The following is an 18,778-nucleotide window of genomic DNA, read 5'->3' on the forward strand; positions in this document are numbered from 1 at the left end:
AGCAAAAATGTTATGCTCCTTCATGGCTTCCTCTAAAGCCTCTAATTGTTTCCAACACCTGGAAATTGAATGTCCATCTTTCCCACAAAAGCTGCAGGTCTCACTGGATTTCTTCTTGGTCTTGGAGGTAGACTCACCTGACTTTGAAGAATCTTTACCCTTGGGAGGGTTTGCTAGAGGATTAGCTGGAGGATCATATTTGGATGTGTCTTTATTCGATTTTCCTTTCTTCTTGGATTGCCCCTTAGAATTTTGAGCAACCAAGGCTTGGTTGGAAGAGCCAGAGCCATCCACCTGCTGGATCGTTGCCTGTTCCCTAGTCAACCTGTCACAGAATGTCTCAAATGCAGGAATCCTATGTCAGTCTCCAAGGGCATCCATGGTGGAGTAGAAAGTAGAAGAAAAGAACTGATACTGCCCCTTCAACTTTGAGAGTATCAAAAATATGCACTCATTATCTGTTTTGTTCTTCCCACATCCCTGTAAAACTGCATGTAGGGATTTGAACTTCATCAGAAAGTCTTCAATGGTGGGAAAGTTTCTTGGTCACAAAGAAGTCAATTCTGCACCCAACTGAAGTGCTTGAAACTCATTCACCTATCCAAAAAAAGTCTGAAATCTCTGCCAATGGGCCCATGGAGTAGTCAAACCATCCAGGTGAAACAACAGACTTTCTGAAATGTTGAGTACAATCAGCCCCATGGCTTCATCTATCTTGTTCCTATGTTGTAGAACCTCATAAGGTTGTGTGAGATTAGGCTGATTCTCATCCAGACAAGACCATAGACCTCTGGACATTAGAAGCCTAGTCATTTGTGCTTTCTAGGTGTGGTAGTTGTGTGGTGTGAGACGGGATATAGATGGATCCACCATTGAGAGAAAGAAGAAGACAGAAGTAGAAGGGTCTTAAGTAAAGTAAATTACAGAAAAGAAAAACACCCCCCCCCCCCCCCCCACAAATGTACAAGAATATCTCCCAAATACCACAAAAACAACTAAGGAAAGCAAAAAACTGGAAAAGAACCTGGATTTGTTGATGCAAATAGGAGGAAACAAAAGCCTCTACTTTGATACCAAAAATGGAAGCTCAAAAAAACTCAGAATCTAACAAAACTAGCACCAATGTCTCCATCTCTGAGTCATCTTTCCAAGGCTTCTTTCAGATTGAAAAAAGACCTCTGTATGCTCAAGTTATAGCCAAAAAATTGACTGCTACTCCAAAAAAGCATCTTGCTGGAAAATTACAGACAGTGGCTTAAATTTGACGGTCGTATGCCTGTCACGAGACCGTCGCCGAAAAAAAAATCCATTGCTGGGAAAGTGATGTCAAATCATCAACAAATGACATCAGCAGGTCTGTGGCAGGGTGTCCACATGTCAAATGAGGAAACTGTCATGCGGGTTGATGATGGGGCACTGACTGTGCAGAGTGGAGTACACGTGTCAAAATTTGGCAGTAGCACGCATTGCTGACTGTACAGCAAAGAAATGAGAGGCACGCTAGTTAAATATGCTAGCTAAGTGGAGGATGGAGGTGTCGCCACCTGAGACAAGGGAGGTGTCGCCAGAGTTGGCCGAGCTGGCGGAGGCGGGGCGCAGGCTGCACGCGGGCGGCCTCGCGATGGCCCGTGGGCTGAGTGTCGGTGGCGCGGCAGTGGCCCTGTGGTGGCGCAATGGCAGAAGGCCCTATTTTATTTTATTTTTAATTTTTCAAGCCCGAAATCATCCGTACATTCATACAGAACCTCCTACTAGCAAAAAAATTTTGCCTCCCGGAGCTCTGTCTCCAAATTCGACAAGTTTTATATGAAGCCTGACTACAAACAGCGTTCCGGATCCAATGGTGATGTCTGTTTGGCCCCAATGTACTCCAAAAAATTGATCTACCCCTGATTTGAAGAAAAATTGCACAAACAAACTAAGGTTTATGACTTCAAATCACAGCTTCGAAAATCCTTCGAACAAGAAGCAGCAGAGAGGCTCTGATACCATGTAGGAGTTGAGAATCCAACTCCGATAATGCACCAAGATCACCTGCAATGCAAACAACTTGCTGAAGAGAAACCTAGGGAGCAAAGATCTTGAAGCAAAAAACCGCACAAGAGTGTTTCACAATAGGAAATTAGAATTGCTATGTGAAAAATGGAATGAATTTACAATGAGTGAGAGACCGCTTATAAAGGCCTCATGGAAGCTTGTAGAACAAGCTGGAAGGAGGTAGCGGATAAGGATGACAACTCAGCACATATCCACAAAAAAGGTGGAACATGCTAGAAGGGAACAAACTCCCGTGTTGTCAACAACTAACCTCAACATGCATTAAATACAAAGTATTAAATAAATGCATGACCCTAAGTAAGCTTAAGTAAATAGAATAAATAATTAACAATTAATTAATTATTTACTCTAACACTAATTGGTAAGTTAAAATCTTTTGAAATTACTAAATTAAGACATTCTTTACCTAAATTTGAAATTTTATTTAAGGCTAGTTTGCATAAGGATAAAAGGGTACTAATAAAAACTCTGAGCACTAGCACCTGATTCCTTGGAGACTATGCCAAGGATCGGGTAGAAATAAAAGAACAAGAAAAAAAGTTGGATAAAATTGAATCTTTGATCACAAAAAAAGAACAAGGAGGTAAGGGAATATTTAAAGGAAAGTTGCATATAGTTTTTTATTCATGGACTTGGTCATTTTGCATCAAGATGTCCTACAAGAGAATCTAAGGTTAAACCTAGACCGTACAAGTCACAGTTTCCTAAGGAATGTCTTTATTTTAGTAATATTGAGATGGACATTAAAGAAATAAATTTTGAGGATAGTGATAATGAGGGTGAGATAGGATTTGTTGCAATTAAATATGAAAGTTCCATTAAGGAAGATAAAGGACTAGTTTCACATGTTGAGAAGAAGAAATCAAATTTGACTATAGAAAATGGATGTTCACATCATATGACAAGTGAAAAAGATAAGTTTAATGAGCTAAAAACATATAATGGAGATATTGTCAAATTTGGTGACAATACATCTTTCTTAATAAAAGGAAAAGGTTTCATAACACTTGATACTAAGACTAATTTATTCATGGCTTGAAATATAACTTGCTAAGTGTTGGATATCTTATAGACAAGAGTTATCACTTAGAATTTAGAAATGGAAAATGTTCAATAAAAGAAAAATAAGGAAATGAGATTACAACTGGTACTAAGACTAGAGGTAACATATTTTAGTTAAATCCTTGTGAAATAAGTTTTTGAATTATAAAATTTAATGACATTTTATTATGAGATAAAATATTTTTTCATATAAACTTTGATAGCATAATGAAGATAAATGATTCTAGTTTAGTTAGATATTTACCTAAGATTATAAAGCCTACTAACATGGTGTATAAGGAATGTGTAATGGAAAAGAAATCAAGGAATAAATTTTAGATCAAGGCATTTAATACTCTAGGAAAGTTAAGACTTAGTGAACACATATCTATGCAGTCCTAAAAACATAATAACATCCTTTGGTGAGAATTTTTTTTTTTTTTTTGTTGATGATTACACTAGAATGATATGGGTTGTTTTTCTAAGAGATAAATATGAAGCATTTGATAAGTTTAAGATTTTTAAAGAAAAATTTTTAAATGTATGTATATTCAAGATAAAATGTTCAAGGTCTAAAAAAGGAGGAGAACTTACATCCAATAAGTTCAATCCATACTATGAATATCATTGAATTCACAAATAGACATCAACACCTAGAGCAATCTTACATGATGCAAGAAACATAATTGTTTATGATGCAACTATATAAATTTTATATGAAGGTAAAATATAACATTTACATCAAAGAGAAACATTACATACCTCAGTATGAACCTTGGACAAAGTTCAAATAAGGCAAGTAATATGTAAAACATCTTATGAACTTGGGTTTGGTTATGTAACTATAGTGAAGTACTTTAGAATCTTTAGAAGAAAATTCTATATCAAAAGAGATCATTAAATAGGGAAGTTCGATCTAGAAGGGAATTTTGACCCTAGAACTAGTAATGGAGAATATTTCTTTGTTATTCTACTAAGAGTAACGCTTGCATATTCTATAACTTAAGACAAGAAATTTGTTGAGATTGCAAATGTGAGAATCGATGAAATTTTTCGGGTGCAAAAGAGAACATTAAAGTATTATTTAGATGAGGATACCAATAAGGTGAGAACAAGTCATAAATTAGATCAAAATCAAAATGTGAGACAAAAAAAATCATTTAGATTGATAATGTAATTCATATTCAAATTTGAGAGCCTAGAGAAGAATAGAGAACACTAAGGTATGTTACTTTAAATCATCCTAATAATCATATTTTTGGGAACACAAGTAGTGGAGTAATGACAAGAGGTAGAATGAGGAATGAAATATGTTTTATTTAATAATTTAAACCTAAGAATACTAATGAAGCATGTAAAGATGAATCCTGGATTATTACTCTAAAGAAAGAGCTAGCACATATCAAGAAGAACAATACATCGGAATTGTTTCCTAGACCCAAAGACAAAAATGTTATAGGGACTAAGTGGGTATTCAGGAACAAGATGAATGATAAAGGAGAAGTGGTAAGAAAAAATAAAGCTTCATATATAAAGGTTATTCACAACATAAGGGTATATATTTTGAAGAGACTTTTTCTTCTATGGCTAGATTAAATATAATTAGACTATTTTTGACATATTTGGCCAACAAAAAATTTAAATTATGTCAAAGGGATGTTAAATCAGATTTCGTGAATGGAGAACTGGAGGAAGAGGTATACATTGAGTAGCTACATGGATTTCCATTGACATAGAAAGAAGACATGGTATATAAAATTAAGAAATCTCTTTATGGACTAAAGAAAGCTCCAAGAGGTTTATATGAAAGTGTTAGATAAACACTTGTGTCATTTGGGATTTAAGAAAGGAATTTTAAATAGTAATTTATGCCTAAGAGTTAAATGAGATGGACTATTGATTATTGAAGTTTTTGAGCATGACATTATCATTGGAGCATATGATGAGGTAAATAACAATGGTTTTGATGAATTAAAGATGCAAATTGAGAAGCAAGATTGTCCTTGGCTTGACAATTACTACATTGCTTATAATCATGTTGATTGAAAATAATTTTACAAGATAATCTTGAAGGATTAGGATCAATTTTCATAGGTTACAAAGAGGGAACAATTATGGGTTGAGGAATGTTAGGAATAGGAATAGGTGGGGTAGGAAATATAACTAGAGGAGGATCAAAATTAGGAAGGCTAATCTCAAGAACCTTATCTACCTTATATTTTTGATAGTATTGATAAATATAATCAGGGTGGACAGGGGGTCTTTGAGGATGAGATGGCCAATAGAAGTCTATATAAGTATAATCTCAATAATGTAACAATTTAAAAAGAGAATGATTAATGGTGACAACTTCTCCATTATCAAGAAATACAATACATTAATGAATATGAGAATCTACAACTTGCATGGGAAAAGGCCATGGAATACCAAACTTAACTTGAAATTGATAAAAAGTGGGGATGACAAACAAGGTAGTATGCTCAACTTCACCAAAAGGATCACATGGAGATTGATAGAACCTCGAGGGTGATAAAGAAAATTATTACAAGTTTGAATCCAAACATAAAATGTATCATACGTATTCTTATGCAACCATTTATGAAAAGGATGTTCTTTAGTGAAAACATTCACAAAGGAAGAGGGATCAATCCAAAAACCTTGGGAAGGTATATGAGAAGCCCAATAATTAATATAGAGAAGACCATTAGGTTCCTTAAACATATAAGAATAATCAAAGGTGATAGAAAGTAAAGGTTTAGGTTTAAATGAATGAAAAATAAAGGGTTGATGTTAAGACTCAACATGATTATATGTTTCTACCTTTTTATTGTAACTAATATTAGTAACTTGAGAAGAAGGTTTATTAGTGACATTTGGTGAATGTGAAGGTAAAGGGTTGGTGTAAATTTTCAAATTCTGAATAGAAGGTGCTACAATTTTTTTTTCTAATATTAACCTTGGCATCAATAGATATATCATTGGAATCAATAAGGTCTTGGATAGTATTCTTCAATTGAAACATTTTTGAGTGTCATGGCTAGGTTGATGATGGTACTAAAAAATAAAATTCATCAAATGACTAAAGAATTGGTTTTCTTGTGGCAATAGGATAAATAGCAGGAAGTTTAATAATGTTATCATTAATCAACTTCAACATCATCACATTAAAAGGTTTAGATAAAGGAATGTATTTATGCTCGGATGATACACAAAGGAAAGACTAGTTGTACTTTTAGATGTAGTAGCCACTTGATCATAAATTATGTTTGATGACTTGTTGATTTTATGTAATTTTTATGATCATAAGCCTGTTTTTATGAATGTAAATATCACGCTTATGAACAATAACAAGAGCCATTGGAATGGTGAGGCATTTTATAAAGATAAAGAAGGAAGTATACTCAGTAAGGAGAATCTAATCTCTAACATCTTTTTGTACATTAGAGATAAAAATATGTTGAATATCATGATTAGGCATAGGAAAGGATATTTGAGCATACAAATGTTTGAATCTACCAATAAAGTCACTAAACTTTTCTTTAACATTTTCCTTACAATACATCAAATCGATAAAATAAAATTGAGTATCAATATTATTTTGGAATTATTGAATGAAATTATTGGCAAGCATTTGAAAGGAATTAATAGAATAAGGGGATAGATACAAATATTATTGCAAAGATTTATACATAAGAGTATGCATGAAGAACTTATCAATAAGCCTATAGTCATGAGAAAAATCACTTTATATAGTTTGGAAATCTTTAACATGAATCAAAAAGATCACCCTTACCATTGTAAGTCTCAATATGAGGGATCTCAATATGCTTTAGGATATCAACATGAAGGATATCTAAGGAAAGGGAATCAACACTATCACATGTACGGATATTATACTTAGATTGAATGAATTGAGACACATGTTGAAAAGCAATGATAGTTTGAACAAAGCTACTAATGGTAAGAATAGAAGATGCAATAGTATGCATAGACATATTGGATGTATTAGAAACATTGTTGTAGAAATTAGAAGGAATATTAAGAGATGTTGGTGGAGGATTGCAAGGAATGAGAATAGGATTAGAATATGTGAAATGAATGACATTATATGAAGGTAATGAAGAAGGTACAGAGGTAGGAGGAATACTTGAGGGAATTTTAGAGTTAGTAAGACCAAAAAATAAAGGATTATAGACTTGTGTAGAAGTTTTCTTTGGAGGTGGAATATAAGTGGGAATACTGGGAATAGAAGTTTAAATAGGAATGGAAGGTTCAAGGGTTATGGAACAAGGAGAATATCCTAACTCTTGAGAGAATTCTCTCAAAGACTTAGCCTGAGTATTAATAAGGTGAGATGTACTATACAAGATGGATATTTTATTATCATCATGAGTAATAATCTTTGTAATTTCCTCCATAGAGGAACACTGTCATGAATTTGGTTCTCTTGTCCAAGCCAATTTTCTAACTTATTATATTCATGAGAGAGATTATCAACTTGGGAAGGAGGATCTCTTGAGGATTCACCTTCATCATGGGAATATATAGAAGATTTATTCTCCATGATAAAAATCTATTGAAGGTTCCTCCCACCCAAGAACCACCCATAGGAAAACAATATTTAGAAGAAATTATAAAATCTGTAGGAACACATGTAAGCTCCTCATTGACTTTCGTTAAATAAAGAACTTAGTATCTCTTGAGATAATAGAAGAGTTAAATTTGATCAGGATTCCTCATCCTTATCCATATAAAGTGTCTAGGTTAATAAAGGGACAACAAAACACTAGTGAATAAATAGTTATAGGTTGATTTTTCAATTGGGGACTAAAAGGACATGGTGTTGTGTGACATTGTAGACATGGATGCATACCATTATTATAAGTTCACTCTCTTATTATCCTAATAAAATGGGAATATGATTGCCTACACAATATAAAATATGGTGTCAACAATACTATGAAACCCTTGCTTGATTAAAACCAGATAAATACAAAGAACCATCATACTTTAGGAGAGAGAGATGTTGCAAACCATAAAATTAGGAGATGTGAGGTATGAATTGGTAACAAAACCTAAGAACAAGGTAGACTCAAAATACAAGAAGAAGGGAATTCATAAATAAGTGCAAGAATTACTATACAAGTACAATGGGGTAGTTTCAAAAGACATACCTAGTGCCCTCCCACCCATTAGAGATATAAGTCGTCAAATTGACTTAATCCTAGGAGAATCTTAAAAATTATTTTTTTTTGGAAAAGAGCTTGTAATGAAAAGAAGTGTAGAGAATATTTAATCCCTTGGTAGATAACTTTGTGTCCTCCATGAAGGAGCACATTAGAACCAACACCTTCATGGGATTGTAGATGAATTAGTTCACAATGGTGAATCACTACACATAGATGTAAGAGTGAAGTATAATTACTAAGAAGAATTTATCTCTAATTTTTCTTTACAAATAAAAAATAAAATATGTTGAATATCATGATCATGCACAAGATAGGATATTTGAGCATACAAATGTTTGAATCTACCAATATTGCTTTAATCTTTTGAATTAAAGCATTGGCACACATTTTAAATGAATAAATAGAATAAGGGGGTAAAAATAAATACCATTACAAATATTTGTCCCTAAGAGTGTGCATAAACAATTTTTCCATAAGCCTATAGTCATGATAAAAATGACTTCATAAAGTTTGGAAAGTTCTAATGTGATTATCGAGACCACCCTTACCATTATAAGTCTTAGGAAAAGGTTACTCAATGTGTTGTGGGATAACAACATGAAGGATGTGGGTGAACCCACAATACTAGGTACCACTTTTGTGACACGAAGAAAATCGCAAAATGATGGAAATTTTCCAAATTCTATTTTCAGTATGTTCACACAAACATATTAAGTATGTTCACGTAAACCTAAGAAACTTGTATGTTCTTGCAAACATATTTAATTTAAATAGGGTATGTTTGCGTGAACATGAATAATTAATATGTTCATGTGAACATATAGTTATGACAATTTTGAGATTAAAACTTCCATTTATTCATTTTTTTGTTTCATTTTTATGGCAAGGTGAAATTTGATTTGGACGTCAGAGCAAACATACCTAATTGGTAAGCGAGTTGCATCACTTTGAGTCATTCTCCTCAAGATTTTGGTCGTTGCACTATTTCGAGTATGTTTATATGTTATTATTTGAATGTTTTTTATGTTTTCAAAGAATATTTTCATGTTAATTTAATATTTTTATTATTTATTTATGTTCGTTAATTCTATTAATTTATCGTTTATTTTTTTTGTATTTATGAGTTATATATGAGTGTTATTAGAAAAACATTAGAAATTATTAAAAAACCATTAGTGTAGAATATTAGAAAAATATTAATTTAGCATTAGGAAACAAATTTACAAAAAAAATAGTGTTAAATTAGATAAATATTAGAAAAACAATAGTCTAGAATATTAGAAAAACATTAGAAAATATTTTTAAAAACATTAATCTAGAATATTAGAAAAAATATTAGTATAAAATTAGGAAACAAATTTAGAAAAATATTAGTTTTACCAGAAAAATATTAGAAAAAATATTACATTTATATTAGAAAAACATTAGAAAATATTTTTTTAAATATTAGTCTAGAAAATATAGAAAAATATTACAATATATTAGAAAAACATTACAAAATATTTTTAAAATAATAGTGTAGAATATTAGAAAAAATTAGAAAATAGTAAAAAATTAGTATAACATTAGGAAACAAATTTAGAAAAATATTAGTTTTATTAGAAAAACATTAGAAAAAACATTACATTTAAATATTAGAAAAACATTAGAAAATATATTTAAAAATATTAGTTTAGAAAATATTAGAAAAATATGAGAAAATATTAGGAAAAAAATAGAAAGACATGGTAAAACACATTAGAAAATATTAGAAACATATTAGAAAATATTCAAAAAAATATTAGTCTAGAAAATTAGAAAAATTAGAAAAACATTACAAAATATTAAAAAACAATAGTGTAGAATATTAGAAAAACATTACTTGAAATATTAAAAAATGTTAATCTACAATATTATAAAAATAAATTAGTATTTAACATTAGGAAATATTACTTTTGTATAACATTAAAGAAAATAAATTAGTATAACATTAGAAAATATTAGAATTTTAAACATTACAAAATATTAAAAAAATATTATAGTTTATATTTGAAAAAAATATTAGAAAATATTAGAAAAATATTATTAAAAAAAAAAAAAATTAGTATAGAAAATTAGAAAATTTTAGAATTCTATTTCTAATCCTAACCCTAACCCTAACTCAAACTCTAACCCTAATCTAACCCTAACTTGAAAACTCTAACCTAGGTAATCTTACCCTAGAGTTCCATAACTAAAACCCTAATCCAACCCTAGAACTATAACCCTAATCTAACTAGATAACTATAATCTAATCCTAACCATAACTGAAACCCTAATCTAACACTACATCTCAAAACCTAATCTAAGCTTAACTCAAACTCAAACCTTAATTTAAATTTGTCCCTAACTAAAATCACCCTAATCTAACCCTAGAACCATACCCGTAATCTAAACCTAACTTGAAAACTCTAGCTTTCCCTAAAGTCTAACCTTAACCCTAATCTAACCCTAACTGAAACCCTAATCTAAACATAACCCTAGAATTTAAACCCTAATCTTTAATCCTAACCCTAGCTCAAGCCCTAATCTAACCCTAACTCAAACTGAAACCCTAATCTAAGTAAAACCCTAATCTAATCCTTACTGAAAACTCAAACCATAATCTAACTCAAACCCTAATCTAACGCAAACCCTAATCTAAATGAAACCCTAATCAAACCTTAATCTAACCATAACCTTAGAATCAAACCCTAACCAAACCCTAACTCAAAACCTAATCTAATCCTAACTGAAATCTCAAAACCTAATCTAATCCGAACTAAAAAAGTCAAACCCTAATTATACCCTAATCTAACTCAAATCCTAATCTAAATCAAACCCTAATCTAACTCAAACCATAACTCAAACACTAATCTAATCCTAACTAAAAACTCAAACCCTAATCTAACTCAAACCTTAATCTAAATCAAACCCTAATCTAACTGTAAACCTAAAAACCAAACCTTAACCAAATCCAAAGTCTAACTCAAACCCTAATCAAACCCTAATCTAATCATAACCCTAGAAATCAAACCCTAACTAAACCCAAAATCTAACTCAAACCCTAATCTAAATCAAACCCTAATCTAACACAAACCCTAATCTAATTGTAACCCTAATTTAACTAGATAACCCTAACCTTACCCTAACCCTAATCTAAATCTAACTCAAACTCTCATTTGTAATTCTAATTGAAAACTCAAGTTACCCTAATCTAAATGAAACCCTAATTTAACTCAAACCCTAATCTAACCCTAACCAAACCTTAACTCAAACACTAATATAACCCTAATCTAACTTAAACTCTACTTTAATGGACTATAATTAAAAACTCAAACCCTAATCCAACTCAAACCCTAACTCAAACTTAATCTAATCCTAACTAAAAACTCAAACCCTAACTCTAACTCTAACTCTTATGTACATGATATATATTGATGTGTAGATTAGATGATGTATGATTAATGTGTGTGTGTGTGTGTGTGCGTGTGTGCGTGTGTGCGTGCGTGTGTGTGTGTGTGTGTGTGTGTGTGTGTGTGTGTGTGTGTGTGTGTGTGTGTGTGTGTGTGTGTGTGTGTGTGTGTGTGTGTGTTTATATCTTTTAAATAAAAATGTGTACTAGACTACATGTACATATATGTATATATGTTTATTTACAATATATATTAGCTCCATTATTACATATATGACTTCACATGATCATCCTACTCATCATCTTGAGGCTAATGAGGCTCTTATTGTGACTCCTCCTGTTATGGCTCCTATAGTGACTCCTAGTGTGGCTCCTACTACAACCCATGGTGTAGTTTGTGGTGGTGCTCATGGTGGCACTTGTGGTGGGGCTCGTGTTGTGGCACATCGTGGGGCTCATGCTGGAGCTCGTGTTGTAGCTCTTGGTGCGGCTCCTGCTGTAGCTCCCAGTGTGGCTCCTGGTGCAGCTCCTACTAGAGGTCCTAGTGCGGCTCCTGCTAGAGGTCCTATTGTGACTCCTGCTATTCCACCTCCATGCATTGGTATCGATCCATTATTTTCATTTGCAAAGCAGGAGGTTATTAGATTAGAGCAGTCTATATTGTCCTCCAATGATGGTTTATATAGAGACATATGTGCGACCATATGTAGGATTTTATAGGATCTCATTGCTATATTTAGAGCTCATCATTAATTTACCCCTAATATATTAGCTACCATATCTAGGGAGCTTAGAGCTGAGATTTTAAGAGATGCATCTTTTGATGATGTTAAGAGGGTGGCCCCCAAAGATGTCATCAAACGATATTTATTTCCATCATCTGAGGGTACATGAGGTAGGGTGAGGGGCTATCGAGTGACACAATGTAGAGATCTTGTTATTGCCATTATGATCTATCCTCATTTTTTAGCCGCACATGGTCATTATCCTAATAACGATCAGATGCCTCTTTATTTTGCATAGTAGTTGTACGCTAAGTTTCGCATGGGGCTCAACATCAACTACTTAGATATTCTAGATTATTGTGGATAGGGGCATGGTCATATCGTAGATCATGACTAGTATTGTAGTGTATAGTGTCTACCACCTCTAGATGTGAGATAGTTCATTGTCGAGAGACTTCCTCTGGTGAATCCAGCACTAGCACCTATTGCAGATAGAGTTGTCATTACTTCCCAGAGGGGAGAAATTGACAGTATTGGACACACTACATCTGTGGTTGCTAGTATCACATCTGATTCTCTTGATCACTATATTCACACTTGATAGAGTCATCCAAGTCAACCATCTTTAAAGGCATCAAGAAGCACTTCATGCACCTCCCCTGATGAGGCATATGGAGCTACTGGACTATTAGTACCAGGCAATGTTTGTGCTCTTTCTGGACAACACACATATGGATTTAGCATTGTATTTTTTGGAGGAACTATTGTGGATTATTAGTTATATTTCTAATACACAGGGGATACCATTTCACTTGGTGATGGACACCATTAGACACCATTAGAGCCCCATAGTTTCACAGGCATAGACCACACTAGTGATAGTTACCACATAGCATAGCTCACAGCATTCTACACTAGGCTCACGACACTCTATAGATGACTTGGGCATATGAGTTGGAGATTTTAGGATCACAACTAAGGGCCTTAATGATTTTGGTGAGTAGTTATGAAGGCTATTTGAGATTGATACTAGTTCGAACATGGGATTTTCACTATACATGGACATCTTATTCAAACTTGGCACTGATTCTATACCATTATAGCCAGTTACACATGCCACTTCACTCATCATTACTAGCAGTTGGAGATTGTGGCGTTGAGGGTGGTTCAGTAGGTGTTGAAGTTTTAGGAGATGATGTTGGTGCATTAGGATGAGATGTTGACACTAGAGGTGCATCAACAAATGATACAATGGAGTCTGATGATCACCCTCCACCTCTTGAGACCTAGGTACATACATATAATATTTTAAAATTTAAATATATGAAATTTAAAATTTTAGTTCAAATAGATATTTAAAAGTTATAATAAATTATGTAGGCATAGGTCATCGAGCACATGATTACATCTAGTGTTGGGTCAGGGCATGTACATCAAAGAGAGGATTTTACTGAGACAACCAATAGTGCTTAGGTACAAGTTTTAAATAGTTTGTAACTTAGTTATTTATGTTTCAAACTATATGCACTTGTATTCATGTACACACACACACACACACACACACACACACACACACACACACACACACACACACACATATATATGTATATGTTTAGATAGTTCTAATGTATATATATTTGCAGGACTCGGTTGTTATGCCTTGGCCATAGGATGTATAGGAGACTTGATCAGAGGGTCGTTCTATTCATATGCGTCTTGAGGGGTCCCTCCAGGAGTAGTAGATTTATAGATATTTTGATGCATTTTTATATTGGAGACTTTGTATATTCTAGAGACTTATATATACATGTGTATTTCAGTACCTCGATGCCATGTACATTTCACTATTTATTTGACTATTTAGTACTTCAGTAGATGGATGACATGTGTTTGACTTTTTATATTTTACTAGCATACATGTTTATTCAAGACTTACAATTTGCATAGGTATGCATTTTAGTAGAGATATTAGATGTAGATGTTTATTCTTGAGACGTACATGTATGTGTATATTTTTGTATTTTAGTAGAACATTCTTCATGAATTAGATTATAGATTTTAAACTTTAGATTTTTTTGTGAACATTATAAAATAATCAAATTAATTTCTCTTTACCTACTTCAATAGTTAAATATGAAGAAGTTACAAATTGATCTATGAGCCTAATTTATAATTTTGAAAAAAAATAATAATATAGGGTGATTGAATTGAATTAATATAGGTGCTTAAAAGTACTAAATTAACCCAAATGATTTAGATGACAAATTTAAAACATTATATTATTTGTAATCATTATAAAATAATCAATGAGTAGGACTAGAGATACATATAATTTGGTAAATCAATTAGTAGGACTAAAGATACAAATTTGTTAAATCAATTAGTAGGACTAAAGATACATATCTGTTAAATCAATTAGTAGGGCTAAAGATAAATATTTGTTTTATGTGGATAAAAATATGCTAACTAGGTAAGCCAATACATTATTTTTAAAAAATTTTACAAAATATAATATTCTTAACAACTTTCATCCATGGTAATTAATATTATTAAAATGTATGCATTTAAAAACACATTAATAGACTAATAAACTAAGAGTATGATCCTATAATAAACTAACATTTATATATAGTTTTTTAATAAACTAATGATAACCAAGAGTATGATCCTACAATTAAAAATACATAATGAGATATAAAATTCAATAGTTTGAAAAGAAGTTGATAAAAGAACTCTAACATGTTAAATTATCTTTGATACATATCTATCTAATGATTTTGTAAGTTACAACTAATTTGTATTGCCTATTTAGATCAAGTTGTTATTATTAAATTCAGCCATGGTAATTAATATTATTAAAATGTATACATTTAAAAATACATTAATAAACTAATAAACTAAGAGTATGATCCTACAATAAACTACCATTAATATATTGTTTTTTAATAAACTAATGATAACTAAGAGTGTGATCCTACGATTATGTTAGAAATGGAAAAAGAAATCTGTAAATAAACAATACCAGGAAAGAATCTAAGTGAGTAAATGCATGAAAAGATATTACCATAAAATAGGAGAGAGAAAGCTTCAAGCTCCAACACCATGAGACAAGATATTTGGAAAGGGGAAAGCAAAGAAAACCCCTTGTGACATTATGAATGAGGCATGAAAAGCCTAAGAAGGAAGAGAGAGAGAGATAGAGAGCAATGCTCATAGAATAATTGAGAAGAGGAAGAAACCTCATTGTTAAATGAGAGAAGAGGGTCATCTCTTAAATAGAGATGAGAGAGAGGAGTTAGAATGTAACTCCCATGTCTATGAATGCCACCATTCATAAGTGTGTGAGGCCAAGTGTGAGATTCCTCTTAAGGAGGAATAATCTATAATTAGAAATTACAATATATATTTGTCCTCACATATTCCACTAGATGACAAAATAAGATGTAGTGGAAAAAGGACAAAAAAGAAATATATTAGGATACCTTGGCTTATATCCTAATATATTACAACAATAAATAAAGAAGTTCTAACCTTGGTTTATAAATACACCAAGGAAAGATTACAACTTCTAACACCCCCCTTTAATCTTTACTTGGGGTAATTACATCAAAGGGTATTAAACCCATAATTTACAAAAATCTGCAACTTAATCTTCAATATGAAGTAATTTGATAGGCTTCAAGTCATATGGAACATTTGTAGATCCAAGAGAAATACATGAGTCCTTTGAATGTGATCAAGTGGAAGCATAGACACCTCTTCATATGTGAAAAACCAAGAAGGTTCCTTGATGGATCACCTAAAAAAAAGAACAACAAGACAAATATCCACAAGTAGAATTGCATCATATATGAAAATTGTTAGAAATGAAAATTCGAAATCCTTTTGAATAAGGATAATAAAATTCTCATAGAGAAACAATGAGTAAAACATGTTACCACAAAACAATGGAGATAACCTGATATCAAGATAAAGTATATGATCAAAATATAATCAGTATGAAAAAAATTTTATCAGTGTTCTCATGAAAAAATATATTATACTAATGCACAAATGACCATAGACAAGGCCAACATGATACTTGAATCAATATTGCATCAATCATGTGGATATAGACAGTCCACTTAATGAATCATCCCACTGCAAGTTAATGGGCTGCAGTACCATAACTTACATGACTCACGATCTAAGCAAAATGTTTGCAGATCATTATCACATTAATATATGAAAATAACATAAAGGAGAGACATGCTGATCAAAGTAGAATTATCATGATTTTTTAGGAAACTCAAACGAATGGATTATGAGGATTTAACAACATATTGCCTTCAAATTGGATCAAATTATCCGAATTTTGAGGGAAAACTCCAATAATAACATCCTCTTCATTGAGGAACAACATGGAGGGAAACTCCATAAAAATATTATCCTATCAAAATGGAACAGATAGGATCAAATGGAGGGAAACTCCATATAAAATGAGTGCATACCAATATAGGATGGAGGGATACTCCATGGGCCAGATAAGGAAACTATGTATCAGTTATACTGAGGGGACCTACATAGTTATCCTTGAAAAAAAAATTGCTCCCTATGCAACTCAAAATATCATATAAATCATGTATATCAATGGTATAAAACCATAAAGTGCCAACATGGGCATAGAACAATGCTATAAAAGCATAAAAGTGCAACTATGGCCACATCAAAATATCAAAATGAAGGCAAATGTGTAAGATTACTCATAATCCAATTAAGTAAAATGATTTAAGGAAGATCAACTAAATATAGATATTAGGTATAAAACTCCATTAAGGGTAAACATGGATATGAAAATTATAATAGCTGGTATATTTATCTTGGTATATATGTGTGCACCCATATATACTTGAATAAATATACTTAAAATATCATAGTATGAAATCATACAATTACAATTATTAAATGATAGCTTGATGCTAAAAAAAATGATTTCCCCTTCTTTTTTCTTTATGTAAAATTTGTTACAACTAACCCTGCAAAAAAGGTTAGTAAATAATGATAGAGTTTAGATCTGGCAGATAAGAGTATACTAAAAAGAGTTAAAAAAACTTTTCGAAAAAAAGCTTGAGAGATAGAATATTACACTTGTCTGATAGTGAATGATTACCTGCCACAAATAGGTTGACTAGAGGCAATAATAAATAAATAAATGATGCCTCTGTCAGAGCTCAAAAAGGAAAAAAGAATCTTGCATGCTAAAAAAAGGTTACTAGGAATAGTAGAGATATGTCATAGCATACTGACAAAAGGTGAGTGAGCAGCAATTAGTCTGATTCTGCTTTTAAAAATTCTCACCATAATTCGAACCATAACAAGCAATCATCTAAAAAAGAACCTGAAAAGAAGCAAAGAAATTTTAAAAAGTTTTCTTAGGGAAAGACAAGGGTTTCATTGCGAACCCAAAAAAGAGTGGCAAATAGCCATTTCAAAGGCATCTGAAATGGCCAAATGTTGATCTTTACCCATGGAGCGCCAGCCAGAAGCAGAAAAAAAATGGGCCATTAAGCTTGAAAATGTGAAGACTAAGCATCCACAACTTCACTACGAGTCTAAGTTGTACAGGATCCTGCAAGGAGGAACTGGAATTCCAAATGTAAGATGGTTTGGTGTTGAGGGTGACTACAATGTCTTGGTTATGGATTTATTGGGTACAAGTCTTGAAGATCTCTTCAATTTCTATAGTCGGAAGCTTCCTCTAAAGACTGTACTAATGCTGGCAAATCAAATGATAAACAGGGTTGAATTTGTGCATTCAAAATGCTTTCTTCACAGAGACATAAAGCCTGATAACTTTCTTATGGGTCTTTGTAGAAGAGCAAATCAGGTTTATGTAATTGATTTTGGGCTAGCAAAAAAGTACAGAGATGCAGTCAGCCATCAACATATTCCTTACAGAGAGAACAAGAATTTAACTGGTACTGCCCGATATGCAAGCATGAACACCCACCTTGGAATCGAGCAAAGTCGAAGAGATAATTTAGAGTCCCTTGGCTATGTTCTCAAGCGCTCTCTCAATTCGTGAAGAGGCAGTGACAACGAGAAGGCAGGGACGACGTCACTGGATGTGAAAACAGCGAGGCGCGAGACGGCGTGGGTTGTGGTTCACAGGGGCGTCATAATGGAGGGAGGAAGCGTCAAAGATGATTTTGACTCCCAGGAGCTTGAATCTATATGACATCTTGAGGGCCGTGAAGCTTATTTTACCAAGGGCAGTGTGGAGAAGTGTAAGGTCGTGGCCTGAACGTGGCCAAAACATCGCATCTGATGGCGACGGGGGAGCCAAAGGCACAAAGTGCCAAACACTGACACGA

The 18,778-nt window shown here is 32.6% G+C and overlaps 1 pseudogene; it reads left to right on the forward strand.

Annotated features, from left to right (window-relative positions):
- The first annotated feature begins 17,931 nt into the window (after positions 1-17,931).
- On the forward strand, positions 17,932-18,489 carry LOC149549489 (casein kinase 1-like protein 1 pseudogene; annotated as a pseudogene).
- Positions 18,490-18,778: the final 289 nt, after the last annotated feature.

Source organism: Cupressus sempervirens, chromosome 7 (assembly GCF_028749045.1).
Source record: "Cupressus sempervirens isolate cs-2001-9-10 chromosome 7, ASM2874904v1, whole genome shotgun sequence".
In the NCBI taxonomy this organism is placed as follows: domain Eukaryota; kingdom Viridiplantae; phylum Streptophyta; class Pinopsida; order Cupressales; family Cupressaceae; genus Cupressus; species Cupressus sempervirens.